The following is a 24209-nucleotide window of genomic DNA, read 5'->3' on the forward strand; positions in this document are numbered from 1 at the left end:
GGCGATCGGGGCAGGGTTCGGGTCTCAGATATCTACGATCCACTCACAGTTCAGTACCCAAAGCCAAGACCGGGGAGGGGGGAGGGGGGCAGGGCGCACAGAGATACTGTTAACATCAACCAGCATGTACTACCGAACTTGATCGATATATTTTCTGTGATTATTTCCCGTTGTTGTTGACATTATAGTACAACATTTTCAGTTTTTCATTGCCACTCACCTACGTGACTAAGGTAAAAACTCTGCGAGTATGAAAATATCTGCACAGGGAAAGTTTGAAATTCACATGCAATATTTCAAATAATTTATTATACATTAGAAGTGTATTTTCTACAGCAAAATGGTCTCTCCTCTCTTTTCTTGACAATCTGACAATATTCTGCTGTTACTAGTCGATGCACACCGCCTAAGCTACAGTGTTGACTTTATCAGGGAATTAAATTATTTCGCCAGTGGTGGCGTTTTCATTGGAAGTCGCACTTGATGTTTCCAGTGTTTCGTCAGTGCGGAGTCCGTGGCCACTATTCTCTGACTGCTTTTAATAGGGTATGATCTCACGTCATTGTCCCTCAATCAAGGAGGGAGTGCTCACATTGAGGTACACCATATGCCAAGGCAGTATGTATACGTCATGTTTAGGACCGTGGTCTAATGCCATAGAGAGACCGTTATCAGCCTGAGAAATGTCGATACCATGGGTCAAAGTCTTAAAACACAATGCACAGTTATCACAGAAATCACGCTATACTTCAAGATGTCAGGTATTGTGGGTTTTATTGCTTCTACATACAATACAATATGCAAAACTTCCATTTCAGTGCCAGTAATTTGGTATTTTAGTGTCAGTGGTCCCAGCAATAATGCAAGCCACGTTATCTCCCGACTACAGTCGGGCACGTGACCTTGAAGAAGGGCTTCGGAGATCAGCGCAGATAGCAGTGTTCGATGCTACAGATAGTGAGAAAAGTTGACATGGCAAGCAGACGACAGCACTCAAACTCATTTTTCAGCAGATATCAAGCAACTTTTGGTTCGTTTTTGTTTTAAAAACAGACACAAACCTGTGGATTAACTTTTCTCGGGTAACTGCATGATGCCTACAGTCAATTTTGAAAATGTTGCCGACAATATTCCACAAAATTTGATAGCATACTCTTCACATGTGAACAAAATGAGGTTTAACGGTATTTTCTCTGTTAATAGATTTCAACCATCAGCTGTGGATATTTGGTCCGAATAAAGTTTTGCACTGCCTCTAAACCAAAGAAATGAAATTGAAGTTCAAGTAAGCAGACGCTGTAGTGGTCATTTTCTGTCCTCGGGTGTGAAAAATCACCGTGATGTGTGTGCACCTGTAAATTTGACACAAATGTGTCCATTACAACAGTCAAGCAGAATCCAACAGTCAGGCTTATAAATAAAGATTTTCTATTGCTTGATAAAGATATAATTAGCCAACTCATAGAATGCATATTTCTAAATCACTTCTAAAATCATCTATTAAATCATATACAACTCTCTAGTTAATACAAAAAGCCAAATTTGAAGTGAATTCACTAAATGAGACAACTGAAGGTTAGTGGACACATCTTTGGTTGCGAATAAGTTTTTTTCTTAGGGGTTGTATATATTACTGATGGTGTGAATATACTCCCTATGTAACTTACAATTCAAACAAAACTTCATGTCCACTAAACTTCAGTTTTGCCCACTAAATAAAGCTTTCTAAGCTATAGGTACAATTTTTCTTAAATAATACGGCAAGACAAGATTTCACTTGTCTTCAAAATCAAGCAGACTGAAATTTTTTTTACAGGAACAGAATAGGAATCTCGTCTGGAATGGAAAAATTGGTACAATGTATATCAATGTGTGCTCATAAAGTACGACAAACAAAAGTATGGTGTTCTTGACAAGTTTTGATGCAAAAATGTTGCAAGATAAGTTGAGAGAACCAATGATAGCACTCATCGATTGTACTGATGGCATTTCAGAGGGAGGGGTTCAATTATTGGAACTGCACCTAGATCCATCACGTCAGCATAGCTACAACTTTCAAATATGGCCTAAATTATGGCATACATGTTTTAAGGTTCTTCATTCGCCAATGTTCCTTGGAAATAGTGTTTACATTGGTTGTAGGGTTCCCATATGGACTTCAAGTGCAGTTCCAAAGACCCCTCCATTTAAGTACAAGTCATTTTTGGATGTACAGTAAGTCAAATACATAAGGAGTGTCTTAGTATGACCGGGATATTACAGTATGATGTGACGGTCAGTCTGACCAAAGATGGTAGAGACAGATCGATATATTCTAAGAAGTTGTTTAACCCTTTAAGTGCCAAAGTCAATAATTTGTCACCTTTATAAAATATTACCCTAAAATTTTTAGGTCCAAATATCTTTTTTAAGATTTTTTCCAAAATTTGATCAAAAACTGTAACCTTTGGAAAGTTCTGTCCATTTGGTCAACAATTATTAAACATGTTTCAGAAAAATTCTTAAAAATTGGTAAAATGTCGCACTAAAATTTTGGCGGGAAAAATTACAGCACTCAAAGGGTTAACGACAATCGGCAGCTTCTTCAAGCTTGATGTTGTAAATAATAAGGCGGCCTATGAACAGTTTAATAATTTCTCTGCTAAAAGCAAACATACTTATCATGATCTTTCAGAACTTCTAAATCGATGCATTATTTCAGTTTTAATGTGTGTTAATGATACATATAACATTTTTCTTTGCTGCCAAAAAAATATTTTATCTCAGATACGGCTCTCATGTCACACACAGAATGCTGACACCAAGTAGCTATCCTTGACACACAAATAAAGGATGCTTTCAAAAAGCCACAATAAGAAAGCACCAAAAAATTTTTTTCTCAACATTCTTCTCTTTCCCACTCTTACATTTCTCTGAAATGGTATGATCAAACATTTCACAAGGTTTACTGACAGAAGAAATGAAAACCTGATTTGAGTAAAGCTGGTGAAGATATTCATCCTCATCAAATCATCATCATCACACATTTCACAAATGAAATTTCCTACCTTCGTCGCAACACAAGAAATTTTCAGAATACTTTACACCAATGTTTACAAATTTCTAGCACGATGCTTTTTGGGGTGGTCCAATAATCTTTCGGTCAAAATACATAACAAGAGTCATCAACAAAGAATCCAGATTTTTTTTCGTGCAAAAAAAAATCAAAAAAACAATGAGGCTGAATTGAACTCAGCAAAATATAATTCCATGTTACACTGCCATCGTTGCTGTAAGTCATTCAGATTTTCTCGTCATTAAAGCTGATGAAGTCGTTAGAATGCGAAGTTTTGCGCACCAGTAGGATGGGGAACATCAGACTCAAGGATTCCTAGAGACAGGATTTAGCCAGAGAGTCTTCAAAAGTCCTCTGTATGCGTCACATTCACAGACCACGATTCATCACTGGAAATACTCGTTTACTCAAAAAAAAAAAGCTGCCACATCCGATGAGGAATTCTCATCAGATGTTGGCGTTTTCAAGTGAAGAAGCATTTCCACTCCCCCTTTAACGAGTGAAAATCTTGTGATGTCACAATGAGGAAAGATGTCGCCAGCCACTTCTGTCAGGAAATAAATCTCGAACACACAAACTTCCCGTGGACCTGATTTGTGTGTTGTCATGGTACCATCAAGTGGTTAGCAACTTCTTCCACCTCCTGTAACGTCACCACTTTTTGAATTCTCTTCTCGTTTCTAAACTATTTGGGCCAAACGCTCTTATACAAAGAGAACCATCATACTGGGGACAAATTATGGTAGTTAGAGCCATAGCCCTAACCAAGCCATGACCGCCTCGTATCACGGTTGCCCAACATCTTCCATGTCATTGTAACATGAATGATGTCCACTACTACTACTTTTTTTAAAATGCCAAAAACCAGGAATGACAGACTTGGTTCATCACTATCAGCAATGTGGTCTATCTATCATGCTTGACAAACAATATCACAATTGCTGCATGCAACAAACCTTATCCGTCATTCCGGACTTCAACACCTTTTGTTCTGTTTTTTACTCAATCTCTGTGGTCAGTGAACATGGAATTTTTTTTGGAGGAGATGACTTATTCCTCGGCTAGTCATCTGACTCCAAATCACTCTTCCTTGGGGAATTTGGAATCCAAATACTTCTGAACTCCCTCACTCATGATGTGCTCTGGATGCTTCAAGACCTCGGTGACGTGCTCGCTGACAAAGACCACTTCTTTGTCTTCGATGATGAGGATGCGGTCAGGCCAAGCGGCGTAGTTCAGAGCGAACTCGTTGTCCATGCTGTCGACGACGACGCGGACTTTGTCTTCATCTTTGTGGTCGGTGGTAAGAAGATCAGGCTGGAGATCTACCAACATTCTAAAATGGAACAAAAGGAAACAGAACTTAGATATGATGTACTGTACTTGGATTGGAAAGTATCTCTGTGATTACATAATCACTATGAACTAAATCAAAAGAGAGTTGAGCACACGCATATTTAATAATACGTAAAATCTAAATATAGCTATTTGGGGTAAATACAATATAGGTTGTACAACTGCAGTGTTTCATCAAGAGAGGGGGATGGGGGATTCCCCTCTGTTGACATGTTGGCACCCCCAGTAATTTTTGAAGGTGGGACCAGCCCCATGAAATGGTGCCAGTCACACCTTAGAGGTATAAGGAGAACACATGAACTGGTGAAATCCCCCCTAAATTTTCTGGTTAGGGGGAAAATCCCCCCTGTTGATGACATCCTGGATTAAACACTGCAACTATGTGCATTTTACCTACTAACAAGTATGGTTGTTTGCCAAACTATGCAAGCATGAGAGCAAGCTCATGACTAAACTCATTCTAGTTTCTCACAGAAGCACATATTTTTTGAGAAAAGGAAATAACTTTACAAAGGGCATCTTTTTAGAAAAGTTCTGAATCACAAACTGGAAGAATCTTATGCGCCAAATGTCAGACTTAAACTCAGTGTCCTTGCATACCCGTATTCACAGATTTGCAGGGATGGTGACTGAAAATATCATACAGAGGCTCGGAAACTTACTGGGCAGCGTCAATCCTCTCCTGAAGGGTAGTGTGGGCGCTGACAGTGGAAAACTTGTCACCGAAGCTCCAACCATCTTTGGGGTGAGCCTCCTGCAGATAGACGAACACGAACTGAACTCTATCGTGGTAGCTCTCAAAGAGGTTGAAGAGAGGACCACCTTCAATGATGGTCTAAAAGAAAGAAAAAATTCAGAGTTAGTATTTTTTTCTTCCAGAAAAAAAATGAATATTGCAGTATTTTTTCAGATTAATATTCTCTAAATGTTGCAAATGCCCATAATGATAAGAGATGAGGTGAACCATGTTATTACCATTCAATGTAACTGAAAATAAATTGAGCAAATAGATGCCATGCGTTATGACATGTATTTGACATGGCAATCATCACATGGTTCATGAATATTTATCAACATTGCATGGTACCAACTGTATTTTTGTCATGTTCTTCCAATTCGTATTAAATAGGACTTCTTGAAAATTACACATGTTCAAGAAGTATGCAAAATTCAGCATTGAACGACAGAAATTTTGCGAAAATCAGCATTGGATGACAGAAATTTTGCAAAATTTCAGCATTAAACAACAGAAATTTTTGGAAAAATTCTGCGTTGAATGACAGAAATTTTGCAAAAATTCATCGTTGAACGACAGAAATTCTGCCCGTAGACTCACCCTCATTATGGGTCAGCTTTGCGATGAAGCGATGAATACAATAGGTTGGTCCTTCTTGGAGTGGAGTTCCGACAACGAGACATGTTCTTTGTCATCTATTCCGTAGAGTTCAACATCAGGTGGATGATCACCAACACTGATTTGGGCATTCAATAAATTGGCAACTCCTTTACCGACAAACTGAAATTGGGTCATAATCTGGTTGGCACGGAAAGAAAAATGCAATATTTGTTAAGAAAATGTGTAAATAGATGAAATTAATTCAAGAAACACGTGTATACAAATGTTTGCACAAAGCTGCACAGAATATTCAGTCAAATAATTCAATCATAATTTAGACGGCCTCATAAGAAACAACTCAGTTTAATAATCCGACTCTTAAGTACATATTAGACCTTTTTTACTACTTTCTGAACCAAGGAGCTATTTATAACTATTGTCAGTCACTAAGCATTAGGCACTTTGAGTGCCAAAGTCAATTTGTGTCGCCTTTATAAAATGTTCCCCAGTCAATTTTTTTCTGATTTTTGCCCAAAATTTTGATAAGAAACTGTTGCGAATGAAATGTGATATCCATTTGGTCCAAAATTATCACAAAAATTAGAGAAAAATTCATAAAAATAGTGTCAATGACACTGTCCTCCCATTTTGCAGCGATACTAACTACTAGTACACACATGACATTGCATTCTTACAGGTTGACTAAGAAAATTCCATTGCAAGTCCAAATTAATCTTATACCCCGGCAATATGAAATGCTCCATCTCATAATGACTTTTACACGTCTGACAGAAAACAACCTAGGATCAAGACTATCATGTTTTACAGCAATCCAACAAATACTTTGGGAGAAAATGATTTTCTGACAAAAAATGGGAAAAATTGCCCCAAAAATACAAATATGAAAATTTCACCACAATTTGAACAAATCTGACAAAGGTCAACCCTAGGATCATACAAACAAGTTTTCAAGGCAATGGGATGAGTGCTTTCAGAAAAGATTTTTTGACAAAAAAACGGGAAAATCGCCAAAAAATATACATACAACTTTTAAAATTTCACCACAATTTGAAGAAATGTAACTTAGGTCACTATAAAGAGCCTGCATACCAAGTTTCAACCAAATCTGGCCAGTGATTTACAAAGTTTTAGCAATTTGCAGGATTTTTCCTTTTTTCCCCTTCATTTGCATATTTTTGACTTTGTCATGTTTATTTCAACAAATTCACATCTCCACCCCTCGATGCCTGTCAACCAAATACTAAGATGGTAGGTGCTGCGATTTAGGAGTTTTTAATGTTGACAGACATACATCCGCACATAATAACTAACATACATACATACATACAGACAGACCATAGACCCTCCAAAAAACGCGGGTCTACAGACAGACAGACAGACAAACAGATAGACATGCATACATGCATACATTGTTTTTACAGCTTTTAATCTCCAACAGCAGACCAACTTGTCAATATTAGCTTGATCAACTTGATACTACTGCTTATTATAATATAGATGAGAGTTAATTACATTCTAATTAAAGTAAACAAGACTTGCTTATCAACATTTACGTCATAAAAAAACAGCATATCTGTCAGGTTATAAAGAATCTTCAGCTGGTTATCTTTATCAGTATTTCATCCTATTAACCAAGCACATTTTAACTTTCAAATTAACATTGCAAGTAAGTTCTGTTGAATAAGTTGAGCCTGTAGGTACTCAGAGAAAGCACACAGAAGAGACAAATGTTTGCAACTTAAGAAGTTCAAGGTCATCAAAAGCATTATAAGGAATCATGTAACACTTTCATTGCACCGTTTACACAGATTGCATAATTGCTATAAATAGCACATGAGGAATCTTACAGTCCAGCTTTACCATAAAAACCCTATCACTTTGACCACTCTTTTAATTGATCACTCTATTTTTTCCTCAAAAAGTAATTTTATTTTATCCTTACCAAGTCAACCATAAATGGAAATTGGAACTTTCTCTATCTCTATTTATTTGACCAACCTATCATGATAAGCTATTATGAGCAATTTCATTTAGATAACATACACAGCACAATATATGACGGTTCAGAATATGTCAAAGTTGGGATTCAGGAAACTTGCCTTTACATGTTTTAATCCTCCATTTCACTATGAACTGTCAAAAAAGTTGAACATTCTAATAATTCTACACTAAAATTATTTTGGCTTTGTTGATATCCTCATTAATTCAATTATTTAAAATCATATTAATTATTTTTTTCTGGGTGAATTGATAGGGTTTATACAGTACAGGAGTTACATACAATGTAAGTCAAATTCAGTCAAAACATCAATTACTGTTTAACATTGCATCATTCCTATAAATAGCACCTCAGCCTGGAACAGCACAATCATAATCTGCTCATTCACACAGGCAGTACTTGACTTTGAATGAATGACCTACTACATTTCACCTATGTACCAAATTTGAAAGCATGGCAAAAAGTACCACAAAATTTGCAAATTTCAGCTTGAGTTCACAGAGTCATCTTCAGGTCACTCCTAGGAACCTGCACACCCAATTAGAAAGTAATGGCATACACAGTTTCAAAGAAGATTTTTTTAACCAAAAATGGCAAAAATTGCCCAAAAATACAAATATGCAAATTGTGCCATAATTCTGGTGAATTCTATTTTGAGTTTTCACAAGGTACCTGCACGCCGAATTTTAAAGCGATCCAACCATTGGTTTAAGAGGAAAAGATTTTTTACTAAAATGGCAAAAAAAGAAAAAAAAATCATTAAAAATAGAAAGCATCAAATATTGACATCAAATCTACATGTTTAATTGAGTTGGTCCCAAGGTACCTTAAACCCAAATATGACAATGATCAGATGAGTAGTTCCTGAGTTATTGATTTTTGACCATTTTCGCTTTTTTTCTACCTCATTAGCATATCTATGGGCCTAACAAGTTCATTTTAACAACGGCACATCTACATCATATATGGCATCACTACACCAAAAATCAGCTCAATACGTGCAGCGGTTTTGGAGTTTTTGCGTTGGACGGACAGACATCCATACATACATACATACATACATACATACATACATACATACAGACAGACATCTCACATACAGACTTTTTTCAACCATATAACCTCCCATTGCCATATATGTATGGCAAATGGGAGATAAAAATTGGTAAAATGTAGCACTAAAATTTTGGCGGGAAAAATTACAGCACCATGACTATTGTGGCATTGTCACCTCTTCTTGTGATTTTACAACACAGTTTGAATGGCCAGTCTGTTGTATGGATCAAAATCACTGAAAGATCCTTTGTGAGCAAAACCCATGGCATACGGTGTCTTACCTCTCTGTCAGTCTTGTACTTGGGTACAATGAAGGCAAAGAATGGAAGTTTGCCAGGCATGATGTCCGCACTCACTCCATAGCTTTCCAAGACTCTCTTTTCAGCTTCGCGACACGTGTCGAACATCTGCATGTGGTATTTCTTCTTGTCGATGTGATCCACGGTGTCGTCAAAGTCATGGAACAGGTCTTCAGACTGCATGACCGCTTTCATCTTCTTGGAAACTTCCAGAACCAGTTCGCGGTTAGAGAGGAACTCTTCAGCTGATGTCACTGATGTAGGAACAGAAGTTGGCAAAGTTTAGTGTATTGACAATGTCACGTGAAGCATGTAAATGCTGCTGCATACATATTTTGCACATTCGACAAACGAAGAAATTGCATTTCAACAGAGAAACATTGGCATGCTTTGCAGTCAATCATTTTACATGTTGTTCAATTTATTGTAATGATATTATTTTACACTGCTATGTAAACCCACAGACCCTCGAGAAAAACGTCTTTCTGGAGGGTCTATGGTAAACCAAACTCCTAAGTAATCTATATTTGCAGCATGTCTACTAATTGTGCAAGAAAGTTTAAAATGCTATCTACGTCCACTGTAACAAAATCTTGATGCAGAAAGAATATAGCGAGATAACAGAACAAGGAAGAGGTGCAGAGCTTAGGAGATATTGAGTGCACGTCACATTACCAGACACTTCCCATCATTGAACTTGGTAAAAAACCAAGGTCAATGATACCGTAATGGAAATGTTTATAAGAAAGGAACAAGGCATGCAGTATTGAAGCACTAAAGAGGACAGATTGGAGAGACAGAGAGAGAGCACAGACCCACCGTACACCATAGGAGGACAAGAGAGGAACTGTACAGAGTCCAGAAGAGAACATCAGTTTGTTGCAAATTTTGGATATTTGGGGTTTTACCTGTGATCTTATTTTGAGGACTAGGCGGGCTTGCCTTTGGCTTGTCGTCAACATGGTGCTCAACTTTTAGTTTTTTTACTGCAGGCTCATGACCGTTTTGTACATGCACTGCACCATTGCTAATGCCATTACCCAATGCACTGTTGACTTTCTTCACATGTTTTAGGCTGTCAACGTCGTATCCGTTTTCAGCCTTCGCAGCGGCTTCTTCATCATGCTCTCGCTTACGAGAGGTCACGACAGAATTCTGAAAAAATAGGGAAAATTACGTAAATTTACTCATCAAATAGAATCAGCTGTGAACAAATTTGAAATGTTTAGTTCTATTGATATACCCCAAAAACATCCTTCTTGTGAGGCAAAGTTTACTTTTTCGCCGTACAAATAAATTTACAATACATGAAATCTGGTTGAAAATATCAGTGAGTTACTAAGCTTAATTAATTGTGACAAATCATAATTCATGTGATGGCTGTAGCTGCAAAATTGTAGCTCTACGGTGAGGCGGTCGGGGAGTTTTGGTTTTTGCGACCTCGCTCACCAGTAGAGCTACAATGCCGAAGGCCCTGAAGCATACAAAATAAGCACGCTGCATATGGCATGGCATTTTGATGTAAAATCCCATATATTTACTGCATTTGGTCATACTGATTTATCACTACTGAAGATTAAACACTATACTACACTAACCTTGTCGTGTATGGGGTTTGGTATTTGTTCAAATACGTCGATCGCGTTCCAAAACATTTCTTGGAGCTGCCATTACCAACTTCCGGTAATGGCGGCTCCATGAAACACGCTCAATGTTTATGGAACGCGATCGACGTGTCTGTGCTAATACCAAACCCCATAAACGACAAGGTTAGTTTAGTATAGTGTTTAGTCTTCAGTAGTGATAAATCGGTACGACCAAATGCAGTAAATATGTGGGATTTTACATGAAAATGCCGCACCATGTGTGGCGCGCTTATTTTGTATGCTACAGGGCCTTCGGCATTGTAGCTCTACTGGTGAGCGATGTTGCAAAAACCAAAACTCACCGACCGCCTCACCGTAGAGCTACAATTTTGCAGCTAGTGATGGCTGATGTAATGCCAGCTACGCGACAACCTGTTTACGAAAGAAGTCAAGCCTTAGTATCACACTCGTATATCTATTTACCTTCTTCACATAATCAGGAGCGTCTAATTTTCATGTGACAATATAACGAACGAACTTGTACTCCGAGAAATGGCATAACGATAAAACAAGAGCTCTTGGCTTCACGAGAGCTGTGGCCAAGCTTCAGAGCCTCGATGTGGCCCTCAAATCATATGATCACAAATGTTGAACTCTGACCCATAGTTTACTCGAGGTCAACGCAATGCAGTACAAACCGGTTACGCGGAACGAGCAGCCGAGAAAAACAACACTGTTATTCCTACGCTACGAGTACTACGTTCATGCTGGACAGGCTCGTTTTAAGTTTCCGGAATTTTTTCAGTGTTTCAGGAATTTTGCCTTCGATCATTTCATCGAAATCTGATGTTGAAGAGAAGAGAAAAGTGAAGAAATCTCCGATTGAAAAGACGATCAAAACAAACGCGTTCGCGCCCTCCTCCCCTTATCGATAACAAGATTTCGTACAATGGTAGTGACGCAGGAAAATCTTTGGCCCGTAAAACATGCGGCGGAATTTATAGGTAAGATTCTCCAACATTTTTGAACCCCAATTTTCAGGGACGATACTAGAATTATGTCGGTTTTAAAACCGTATCTGCGTTCCAAATTGAGGCATCGAACGGAAAAGCCAATATTTTATTTATCAGTAGGCTACTCCACTGCGGCGGCACTGCACCATACTGTGGGACGCTGTCCAAAATTTGTTTTTTATTCAAAATAAGCAGATACATAGCACCGATGTCCTTATTTCAGTGACAGACGCCGCTTCGTCTCGCATAGTAAATTCTTTTTGACACATTATTCATGTAGTAATTTAGTCATGTACACTTTGCACAGAACCTTACGTTTTTAGAATTTAGTTTTTTAAATCCCATCTCCATTGTATTTCGAACTCTTTGACTCGTCAGAATAGACTGCAGCTAGCTCGGTACTTGCCAGAACGGTGGGGCTGTCCCACATGTAGTGTCAGCAAACCAAAATTGATTCCTGTTGATAGTTTATACTCCATGGGAAAATGGTGTTTCAGCTGTTTGTTTGCCAGCCTGTTTAATAGGAAATCTACCGTTCCTCGCGGATTTTTTAGATATCGAAGTTTGCGTTAATCTGTTCATCACCAAGTTGAAGCCACGGTCCCTCTACTAGCCTAGGCCTACAGTACAATTTTGTTCCAAAATTTTGCTGCGCATGCCATTGGCGTCATGAAATGACAAGAACGAATTGGAACGGAAAGCCAAAAGTGATTTCACACGCAGAATGATCTTAGTCCTGATAATGACTGGGGTCTACAGGCCGTGAACCTGGTTGTCGCACTGTGAATGAAAGTCGGCACAAATGCAAATGTGCGAGTTACGATTTTCACTCAGGAGGGCGCGGTATACGCGGTAGCGTTTCGATATGATTGCTGATGCGCATGCCCAATACACGTATCGTGGTCTGGTGGTATTTCAAGGCCTATCTTTCTCGACTTTTTTCTAGTCCGCAAGGTGAATTTCAAACTTTAGAATCTATCATATGCCGATAAGAAAACAATGCCCACTCCCAGAGTGTAGCATATTCCAAGGGACTAGCACTTGCTTCGGTTAAAAAATCCTGCACTACCTCCGGACATATAACATCCGGGCACTTTCCATGACTCGAGTCGGAAAATTCATCAGATCAGTGTTGTGATCATTAATATTATAACGATTCTCTTCATAGTTCTCTTCTATTTCAGACAACTCGTTGAGAAAAACTGGATAACAAGCTGAAGAAATTTAAATCGGACATTCCCCTTCAAGAAAAATCACTACACTGATTGCGGTACCTCGGCTCACTGATGATCACGAATTGTTATGTACTGGAACTCGGGCCAAACAGTAGATCGAGTCGTACTTGGAAATATTTCGTTTCAAATACAATATACACATATACGGGTATTCGTACCAAATATGTACAAGAACTTAATACAAACACTAAGTTTCAAACAAAAATATTGCGTAATTTCTAAATGATTAATAAATTTAAAACTCACGCTCTCTGGCATCTTGGCGCCGTTCCCAGTTGTCTTCCACGTGACTGGCAACGGAGATTCTTTCAAATCTGTGAACCATTCAAGAAAACGGAGAATATTAACATTGTTGTTTGATTTCAGAAATCAAGTTGTAGTTCCTGACAGGTGTAACAAAGTTACGAGAAAAGGTAAACGTATCATGATAGGGGAGAAGATTTCAAAGAAAATTGAGAGGACAGTACCTAACCTTGTTAATGTTGAAAGTACAAGCTACTTCTAAGAACAAGACATTTTGAGCAGTTCAACTAATGCTGAAGTTCTAGATATGAGAAGAATGGTGTGATAGAATCCTGGCATCTCGCAGTTGGGACTAACTGTTACTGCACTCAAGCTCTGACAGGCAGGTCAGATCGTCGTCAGGACGTGTCGAGATGACAACAGGCTGCAGAGAAGCGGATTGTCCGACAAAGAGTTCAATTCTACCATCGTGGATGTACCAAGAAAATCTAGTTTTTTTAATTCGGATTTTGGCGAAGAATTATCATCGTGAAGATAAATCAAGTTGTAAGGACAAAGAAGTAAAGCGGGCTTTTCGACAGAAACGTTTGCCAACTCTCCCTTCATCTTAAACTTTGCCTAATGATGTTCGGCAGAGTTTTGTCCGTCTCATAATTACCTAACTTTCATCCTGGTGAAAAAAATACATGTAATGGCAATGTTTTATATTTTCAGGTCTGGCAGATTCAAGAGATAGAGAGGATGGAGGTGGTATCGAAGATCGTAGTTTGCAAAAGATGAGAATTTTCGAAAACCACCCCGGACAAGAAAAAGCTCAAAGTCGTATATAGACGGAAAGACGAGACGCCGTTCATGGAAGGCAGAGGGTTGTACTGCACATTGAAGATTACGTTGAAACTTTGCACTCACTAAAAGAACTTTATTGTCAGAAAAAAAAACTCAATTTGCTGTGACAGAATAACCTTAAATTTTGCGCCCATCGGTCTCGAACGGCCACGCCCAAAGACAGTGGTCGCAAGTTATCATAGATTTCAGCGCGATCGCAACGTACGACAGACATATATCTACATAATTTTGCTGTTTCCGCGATACTTAACGATTCTTTTCTAATGTTTTCTTGTCAAAAGCCCCAATCATATCATGGTCCCAATGTTGGTCTATTTGGGAGAGAATTTTACTTCCCCAATGGTGCTCAAAGCATCACCTGGCCGTAAATACTTGAATGATCGGTTGCGAACCTGCGAAAAGTTGGCTTATCAACTAACGATTTCCTTTGACAAAATCTGGAATCAGAGGCATAAACAAGTTTTGCAGGTTTTTTCATAATCTGAATACAACAATGTCGCATCTCTGTATACCCAGGGTCGAATTTCCAGCGCAAAAAGTGTTCAGTGAAACCGTGAATGATTACATATTAATTGTATCTCGCGCACTCCAAATAAGGACAAGTCAGGTGACCCTGCGACGGTGTCATTGTCTAAATCTTACATACTTTATGGTTGTATGTACTTGTTACCGTTAAATTCTCCACCTTTTGTATCAAGAAGCTAAATTGATGACCAAGATACCCACATCCTTCCACTTGTGGTGACGTGTTGTGAACAGCAAGATGATCGAGAGCATTTACAACCTGACGGGGTCGATGTACCACGCGGTGTTCACTCCTAGGAAATTCCCCACAGCCCGAGACAATCCACTCTAACCTGCGATTATTCTTTGTTTGGGAACCAAGAAAAGTCACATTTTTCTGTGGTTTACGCTTTTCATGGTAAAATTGATATGTTTGATTATATCTACAGGTCTCTATGACAACCACAGGGACGAAAAGGAAAAAAAATCGCGGGTGTTAACATGCCGTTACACATGTGAGCAATTTCGTAATATGTTTGACTGCGGCTGAAATGTGCTGGGTGAATTTGTCTGAAGCAAAGTGGGTCTCAATCACTTGAATAAATGGAAGAGTCCCAACTAGTTCGTCCATGTTATAAAAAATAAAAGCACTGGTTCACGCTGTAAATGTATGTAGCAGATGTAAGTTCAATTATGTTGCTATGATCGCGACAACTTAGAGACTAACTGTGTGACTACGATATTCGGAACCACTGTTCGAATGAATGTCTATAGACTTTAAGAGCCTGACACCGGTGTGATCTCGGAAAGCGCTGGCGAACAAAAACGCCGGTACGAACGGAAAACTCACATACTCGATGAGAACACAAAAATACTCAGCACACACTACTGACAAACAAAATGAAGAAATATTAAAAACCATATATGCGGAAGATGGTTGCACAGAAGTCGGACTATACTGAACTACGTACTCCAATGTCATTAAATAAAGCCTGGATCAGGGCTCTGGAAATTTCCGTAAATGTTAGAAAAAGGTAGAGCCAGCAAAACTGGCTAAGGACACCGATTTCACCGACAAAAAGAAGCGCTGTCCAAGGAAAAACGATATAAAATAAGTAAACACCTCAGTAAAATCAATCACTCGATCAGATTCCACGATGAGTTACTTCAAGTCCACGTTAGCTGTTCGGGATCACCGGCTCCAAAAATGTCAGCTCAGCTGGGCCACGAAGCGATCCCCTCGAACCGCAATGGTAAAGTGAGCGAGATATTAATACATTCAGTTACCCTACTCTCATCTCATGCACGGTTTTTACCGTGGAAGAGTACAGAATTGTTGGGGAAGATCTCATAGCCAATAAGGTAGGGGTGTTCACGTGAAGGCGACTGACCCGGCATTATTGAATATGCAAATGACTGTGTCATGTGGCTTTTCTATACAGCGGTGCCTAGGCAATGGATTAACAGTGTGCCATGAATATGAATAGCCAGCTGACTGAGGACAATGCCCGCGATGCAAAAGTACAGCTGGATGGAATGGAAGGTTTTCTCGCCGAAGGATCTCTTCAGCTTACTTTTCGCACAATCGCCGTTGCAAGTTTATTTTGAAACCACGTTCAATGTCACAACACCATCAACGAAAATCATTTAATGTATTCTTCGCTCGCTGTCAGAACGGTATATCGCGGTATTTTCCGTTGTCGACGATCACGAACCGCGTGATGTCATCATGCCGGTATAGGGCTTCCCAGACGGAACCATTTATTTGTAGGTGTGTCAGCAACTGACGGCGTGGAAAGACCTCCGTGGCGCTGGCTGGGCTTTGCTTTCCGAGTGCAAGGTCACCTTTGTACGGACAGTGATAAACAGATAAACGGTTATTTCCGACTAGTACTCATCCTCACCCTGGTCGCATTTCACCTACAAACCATGGCCTTGCCGTTGGAAGGATTTTGACTCGAAATATATTGGCGCAGAAAATTGTTCCTTTTGTGTAACAGATTAAAACATAAATCACTTTTCCGATAGACATAGCTGTGGGGGAAACGCAGCCATCTGTGGAGGGGTAGCGGGCGTCTATGCGGGCCATCAAAAGGTCAACCCCGCCACGAATATACGGTAGACCACGTTCCTTCCACTGTGCACTAGGGACCGTCTTTGCTTCCCTGAACCCATTGTGTCGTTTCAAGTAAACTGGCTTGAGTTGGAGGTCACACATCTCTCAAATGACGTCACAAGATTATTGAAGAAAGGGAAGACGTCGACGCCGAGCAAGGGCAAGTCTTCTATCACGCATGCGCTTCCTTTGTGTCTTTTTTTTTCATCGGTCTGTAATAAGTGCAAGCTTTATAGAATAGCGCTTATGGTCAGTACATACAATTTTAAACTTTTGCCGCGAGTAGTTCTCGTTCAGTAAAAAACAAAATCATGTCAATTTAGAACCTAGCCCTGCGTACGATGCTGTGTTATTCCGGCGTTATACATTAGGTGCATATGGCCAGCCACTGGACTCTTGATCTGAAATCGCTTGTAAACTAACGGTTTGGGATGTCACGAGAGCAAATGTTTTTGCAATCTGTGAGGAATTGAGTTATTCGGATAGGCATAGAGCGGAATCGAGTTGATTTCGGCCGAAAATAGTTAGAAAGGGTATTTTTTCGTACGTGGTCCAAATCGCGCCGCGGGCGCCCTGTTTTCCCATGAGACTGAGTCAGCAGGGGTGTGTGGTGGGAGGCCGTACAACGCCAGGAACACACATCATCGTACGCAGGGAACCATTCGTGAAAAAATGAACGCAATTCATAAAATACAGTCACTCATGCATGAAGTCCCGAGTCAAAGTGGATACAAGATCGTTGCCCCAGTTTTTTCCTCGACCCGCCCTGACACATCGTTTTCTATGCACTATTGAGGTTCTTGAGAGGACGGCTGGTGACCTCTAGGTTTCCAGCCGCCCATGATAAGGTACTCAGCACTGGTGTCGACTGACGTGTACAACTGAAATCCCGCCAGGGAAAGATCGACACCAGCGTATAGGCTCGGTAATCAGTACCAGGTGCGTGGACTATAAAAGCTAGCACGGCTGGCAAGCGTCGCGGTGCAATCAGTGTTAACGGTTACTATTAGAACCAACCTGACCGATCCAAGCTTTAATATTTCACTATAAGAACCCTTTGAGTGCCAAATTCAATGTTTGTCTCCTTCGTAAAATACAACACAATTTTTTTTCAGATCAGACAATTTTTGTTCAAGATCTTCCCCAAAATTTTGATCAAAACTTGTAATCAGTGAAAAGTGATATTTATTTGGTCCAAAATTATCAAAAAATTACAGAAAAATTTATAAAAAATAAGAATGTTGCACTAAAATTTTGGTGTGAAAAATTACAGGGTTCAAGGGTTAATTCTGTCACCTGATGGAAATGAGGTCATGGAATTTTGATGTCATGAATTACATCGTGACCCTAAAACGACAGTGCGTGCCATTACAGACTCTCGTTTGCTCATCACAAACGACGCATTGTCACATAGCGCAAGTTGCGCAGTCAAAAGTCCCGCAGACGAAATCACGCGTTGGTCACGGTTACCCACCACCGCATTATGCATGTTCTGGTTCGGTGAAGCGTATCAGTTATATTCACATAATCGTGTCTGGTGATGTTAAGAGATATTGATTGTCGATTTCAACGGCTACGTCACGGCAACTCGGGGCGGTGTTTCTGTATGATCTGCAAAAGTAGGTCAGCATTAACATATACGTCGTTGTGTCATTGCGATATATTAATTGACCATTCGACAACAGTTTCTCACAAATCGAGTCGACTGTCTGTAGAGTATCAACTATTGTAATAATGTTCATCCTGTTGACATTTTGAGCTTTAAACTTCTGATGATGAGTACAAACAAGAGATGGGAAATCAAGCATAACCTCGGTAATATGTAATGTTAGGTATGTGTGGTTGTAGCTCCACATGTCTAGACAGTAATTTTTTATTAATCCACGCATTTTATTTCCACAGTATTTTCAGGTTTTTTAAGGTTATTCAGCTCGCGTTGAATGTATCACAAGCGTCGTCGAAACAATGCTACATTACTGTTGGCAAGGCCAGGCTGAACTTTCCGCTTTTGATGGAGCATGCGCACTGTTCTGATGTGGACAATCCAAGCGACAAAAAGCTATCAATAAATAATACCATAGGCCTTGAGTTTTCACAAGGGACTATTGATAATAGCAGCAAGTTGCAGCAACCCATTTAACAGGGAGTATGATCACATACTCCCTGTTAAATGGGTTGCTGCAACTTGCTGCTATTATCAATAGTCCCTTGTGAAAACTCAAGGCCTATGGTATTATTTATTGATAGCTTTTTGTCGCTTGGATTGTCCACATCAGAACAGTGCGCATGCTCCATCAAAAGCGGAAAGTTCAGCCTGGCCTTGCCAACAGTAATGTAGCATTGTTTCGACGACGCTTGTGATACATTCAACGCGAGCTGAATAACCTTAAAAAACCTGAAAATACTGTGGAAATAAAATGCGTGGATTAATAAAAAATTACTGTCTAGACATGTGGAGCTACAACCACACATACCTAACATTACATATTACCGAGGTTATGCTTGATTTCCCATCTCTTGTTTGTACTCATCATCAGAAGTTTAAAGCTCAAAATGTCAACAGGATGAACATTATTGACCTCCACGCACCTGTAAGTGCCTCGCAAAATACTGAACTCGTAATGACCAGGCCTAATATTGTTTTTAAATGCATATTTAATGGAAATTTCTTTTAATTTTGGGGAGGTGGTGGAAGACACACACGGTGTAATATACATATGCCGTTAGTGGTATGATGAAGATACAACCAAGCCCATGATGACGGTGTCGGTACAGGAAAATTAATCTTTTTATCAAACGTATTAGCTCGCCAGCACAGCTTGTAAGTGATGTATGGATTTTTCAATGTTGCGTTTACTCTCATGTAAACCGATTCATTCTGAATCCTTATTCCATCTATCACAGTCCCTCTCATGATGCTGTAGTTCAGAAGACCTATGCACCTTCTCCCTGCGTCACATTTATCCAAAACCCAGGCGCGTGGAAAGCACTTTTTATTGGGAGGGCAGTATGTTTGTATGTATCATATTATGCCAAGTGTGTATGTTTTAAATTGTTTTCATCTGCAATATCATGAAGGGTGCCCATATCTTACATCAAAGTTTCAATATAGATACCATGCCACTACTTTTGCAATAAATCATGAAATTGTGTTTAACATTAAATTGGCTAGTATTCATAGCTAAGCTACGGTTTGTCATTCAGATAACACCATTATAAAAGCTCAGTTTTGTCATGAGGTATGGTATTACAAATAATTGAATTTTGAAAACAAGTTTCGATTTTTCTTTGTATTCCTAAGTGCCACGCGGTTTGTAAATTATACATGTGCTTCTTGTGACTCCAAATCCCGTCAGACCAACATAATTACGGACGGCCACTGGTCCGAGTAGTTCTGTAGACTCACCAACCCCTTAAAACACCACATTGGATTTGTGGTGTTTCCATATGAGAAACGAATGTTAGAATTTAGAATGAAAATGTCGTATCAAAACGACGCATACATTTTCACATATCAAGAAAAACAAGATCTGGACCAAAGCTTTTTCATTCCAGGGTGTTCTGTTAACCATGCAGGAATTCATAGGATTTGGGGGGGGGGGGTATCGATAGGGAGAGACCATCGGATAGTTTACCAGGTGGGGAGCGGAAGAGGGAAATTTACAAAATGTGGTGGGGGCGGTTGCGAATAGCTTTCACTGTTCCTTTTGAATGTGTGTTATGAAGAAAATGACAGACATTAAGTCATTTTCCAATCAGACAGCATAAAGCATAGTATGAACTGGGTTTGGGCAAATAATTATTATGTTTGTGCAAAACTGCTGTTAAGTTTCTTCAGCAAATTTAATGCAGATTTTCCTTACTTTTTCGATTATTTATTCTTAAAGGCAACTTTGCCGGACCAAGTCATGTGGTCGGACAGAATTGTTTTCGAAATCCCCATCACAAATTACAGCAACTGAGCAACTGATGTAGTTATTCGGCATTGAACGTTTCGCGTACACTATACAAAATCGAAACAAAGTTTGTTCGGATTCGCAGAAATTGCGATATACTCTTAGCCGTTAGCCAATTCTACTGATCGCTCTTTAACTGGCAATATGATGATGTGTATTGTCGTTATCACAATTCCTCCAGAGGTGTGCAGAATGAGTGGGGGGACACCATAGAATTACCCTTCTGCAAGACTGTGAGCAACCTTGTTGATGATGCAATAACGCAATCGGCAAGGAGCGGTAGGTTGGTCACAATCCGTAGGACCGTTTGACTGTTTGGCCAAGAAAAAAAATAATAAAAAGTTTGTTTCTCATCCTAGACATATTGCAAAAATGATGCGGTAACGCAGTTTTCCTTCCCTTTTTTATTCTTCAACAAGAACGCATAAAAACATGAAAACGACATAGGAATGCACGCAGAGATAAATGCACAGCAGTGTTGTTTTAGTATTTTTGTATAGCAACAGTTCTGTGGTTTGACTTTTAGTGCAGCAATGCACACTTCTGACAGCTTAATATAACAGTGACATATGTGTATAGTTCTGAATGGAATGTTAGTGTCAGTTATTTTGTTTACAGTTCTGTTTTATACAGCACTGTGTTATACACTATTGTCTCGTATTTTTGCGTTAATTATTTTTTTTCCATTTTATTTCCCCATGAGCAGAAAAAAGGTTGACGCGGCGGGTCTGAATTGACGCGCGCAAGGATGAGAAACAAAACTTTTTATTTTTCTTGGCCCCAGCCTTGGATCTATCTATTAAATCGTTACGAGCGAAGAAATAGAACACAATATACAATACTTACATAAAGGCAATGAGAGGGTGTGACAAAGGTAAAGAAATGGACAATTGTATGCAAATTCTATCAACTGTCTGCAAATGATAAGGGCAAAGGTCAGCTTTGTCTCCATTGGACAGTCATGTATTGTCCCAGGACAAGGTCGTGTCGACGCGAAACTAAACTCACCTGACCTGCGACGCGAAACTAAACTCACCTGACCTGCTTCAGTCTCTCATGCCGTGGATATGACGATTGGTAGGCACAGTCCAACAAGCTGCTACTTTCAGGCAGTAGATGGATGACTGGAGAATATTTTAAGAAAATGATAAAAATCGACACATTCTTTCCAGCAAACTGTGGTACTCTGCGCCAACATGATTTTGCAAGGGGTTCGACGTTGTCCCATATGTTACTTTGTTTGATCGTGTTTCCGTGCGTGTTTAATTTGTTCCCGCTGAGGATTTATAGAGTTGTTTGCAATGAATAATATTTACTTTCAAAAGCGCAACTTACATTGGGAAAGAATAAAAACCTATATATACAGACTAATAATGAGAAGAAAACCCAGGGCCTGTATTTAGAAAGAGGACATTAAGGAAGTATGCGCCTCGAAAGTGAAAGACCTAAACTTTTGCTCAAACTTTAAGCAAGGAATATCTCACCATTTCTCTGACAAAATCAATAATAAAAGTCGGGGGTAACCGTGCATATTATAGTATTAGAGAAAAATTCCCAAGATTAAGCGAAATTTGAAATCCAGAATGGCCGCCATCCGTGTGTTAACTCTATGGATAACAATAAAATTTTTGATTTACGAAAAAGCACGACGGTGAAAATTTTTCTTACACCAAGAGCTAGAAAATGAACCCCCTCCCCTAGGTTTTAGATCAGAAAAGAACTTTAAATGTTTAGAGTTCAAATATTTGTCCCCGAGGCGCAATCAACTTAAACACATACAATATGACTGGAATATACATGAGTAGTTAGGCCTACTGCCGATTGAGTTTGTAACTAATCCATAAGCTCGCTGTCATCCGTTGCATATCAGCTGATATGCAATCATGGTTAGATTGCATATCAACATTGAGATAATGCCTTGACATGCAATTCTGCGAAAAAAACTACAGTCCCGGTATGCCATCTGCAGCGTGTTGGGCACGTGGAGCGTACATGGAATATCCCCATTGGCAATTATTGTATCGTCAAGCGAACGGTCCGTTGTCAGAATAGCTATACGTAACGTTCATAAATATTAGGAATACATGTGTAACTCGCTTGAAATATTTCTACAATAAAATCGGCTACCCTAGAAATAGTCACTACAGCAAGAAAGTATTTCATTACGAGAAGTATTGCTGATGCGAATTGTTTAAACCAACACGATTGGAACTAATTTTGATTGGATTTTAATATTTTTCAAATTTCTCAAAAGTGTTAGGTGCCGTATAGCTGAATGTTGCAATATCGCAAATTACTCATAAAACAAATGTGTAAAAAGAAACGCAGATGAGGTTACATTTTTACATCAAATCGACATTACTTCACCATCCAATTATCCCAAATTTGTTCCAATCGTGTTAACCATGGTACCTAAACATATGCCTGTTTCAACGTATTAAAAATAGAAGCAACAATAAAAGTAGTGCCTTGTCAAAAATTATGTATATAAAAGGCAGATTCCAGTCGCCAGACTCAAATCGAGCAGACAAGAACATAGAAGTGTAGCAGATATCATATTGATTGTCCAATGCAAACATTCCACGTCACCAAGGCATGCAAGGTGTATGCCTCGTCATTGCCAAGCTTTTTCTCCCAAATTAAAAATTAAATATTGTGTAACACATCGTGCAAATATTTCTCCAAGATAAACACTTTTCTCTACTATACTGTTCTGTATTAAGGACCCGTCTATTTATTCCAAAGACTGAAACAACACTAGCGAATGAGCACTGCTAAGCAATTTTTTTCTTTTTAGAGCTTTGGTGATTTCGTAAACAGTTTGTTTATTCAGGGGTTATCATCAAGTTCACCAGAGTTCATGGACTATGTGACGCACTCTTACGCAAATTGTTTTACATTTGGGTAACCTCTTACTTTTGTGTAACTTCTGGGTCACTTCACATGTGCAGATAGTTTGACGTAACAATACATCGCACAGGCTCATGTTGGCGAATTTTGACAGTGTGTCACTTTTTAATAACTTTTAATCCCATTGGACGTTCGAGCATAGACCGCATTATTAAGTTCGAGAGCCCGTTTCATTTCTGTTGTTTAATCAACAAAATGTGTGGCGTTCATCGCAGTACCTCCATTGTATCATAGACCCTAGAAAGGGTCTATGATTATACGTTGCAAACACGATTGGAACTAATTTGGGATGATTGGATTTTCATATTTTTCAAATTTCTCAAAAGTGTTAGGTGCCGTATAGCTGAATGTTCCAATGTTACAAATTACTCATAACAACAAGTGTGTAATGTAAAAAGGAAAGCAGATGAGATTACATTTGTAGATTAAATCGCATTACTTCACTATCCAATTATCCCAAATTAGTTCAAATCGTGTTGCTGTCGAACTAGCCAGAAGGTAAATTGTTTATAGCTATTGGGGGCCCATTGTTACGATGTTCTTGTACACGTATTTGCATCAACAACAATATGGTTGAAACAACAACAATAACAACTAGCAGTTTACAGGTGTTCATCTCCATGTTTCTTGTGTCTGAGTCAAGTACAGTCCATACAGCCAAGTCATACAAAAGTTGAT

At 39.2% G+C, this 24209-nt stretch overlaps 1 long non-coding RNA gene and 1 pseudogene across 1 annotated transcript; one reads left to right on the plus strand and one right to left on the minus strand.

The window, feature by feature from the left end:
• Positions 1 to 757: 757 nt before the first annotated feature.
• LOC139117817 (uncharacterized) lies at positions 758 to 15810 on the minus strand (annotated as a pseudogene).
• On the plus strand, positions 11382 to 13161 carry LOC139117828 (uncharacterized). Its single transcript, XR_011548595.1, has 2 exons — positions 11382 to 11712; positions 12906 to 13161. It is a non-coding gene; the product is annotated as an uncharacterized lncRNA (long non-coding RNA).
• Positions 15811 to 24209: the final 8399 nt, after the last annotated feature.

This window comes from Ptychodera flava, chromosome 2 (genome assembly GCF_041260155.1).
Source record: "Ptychodera flava strain L36383 chromosome 2, AS_Pfla_20210202, whole genome shotgun sequence".
In the NCBI taxonomy this organism is placed as follows: domain Eukaryota; kingdom Metazoa; phylum Hemichordata; class Enteropneusta; family Ptychoderidae; genus Ptychodera; species Ptychodera flava.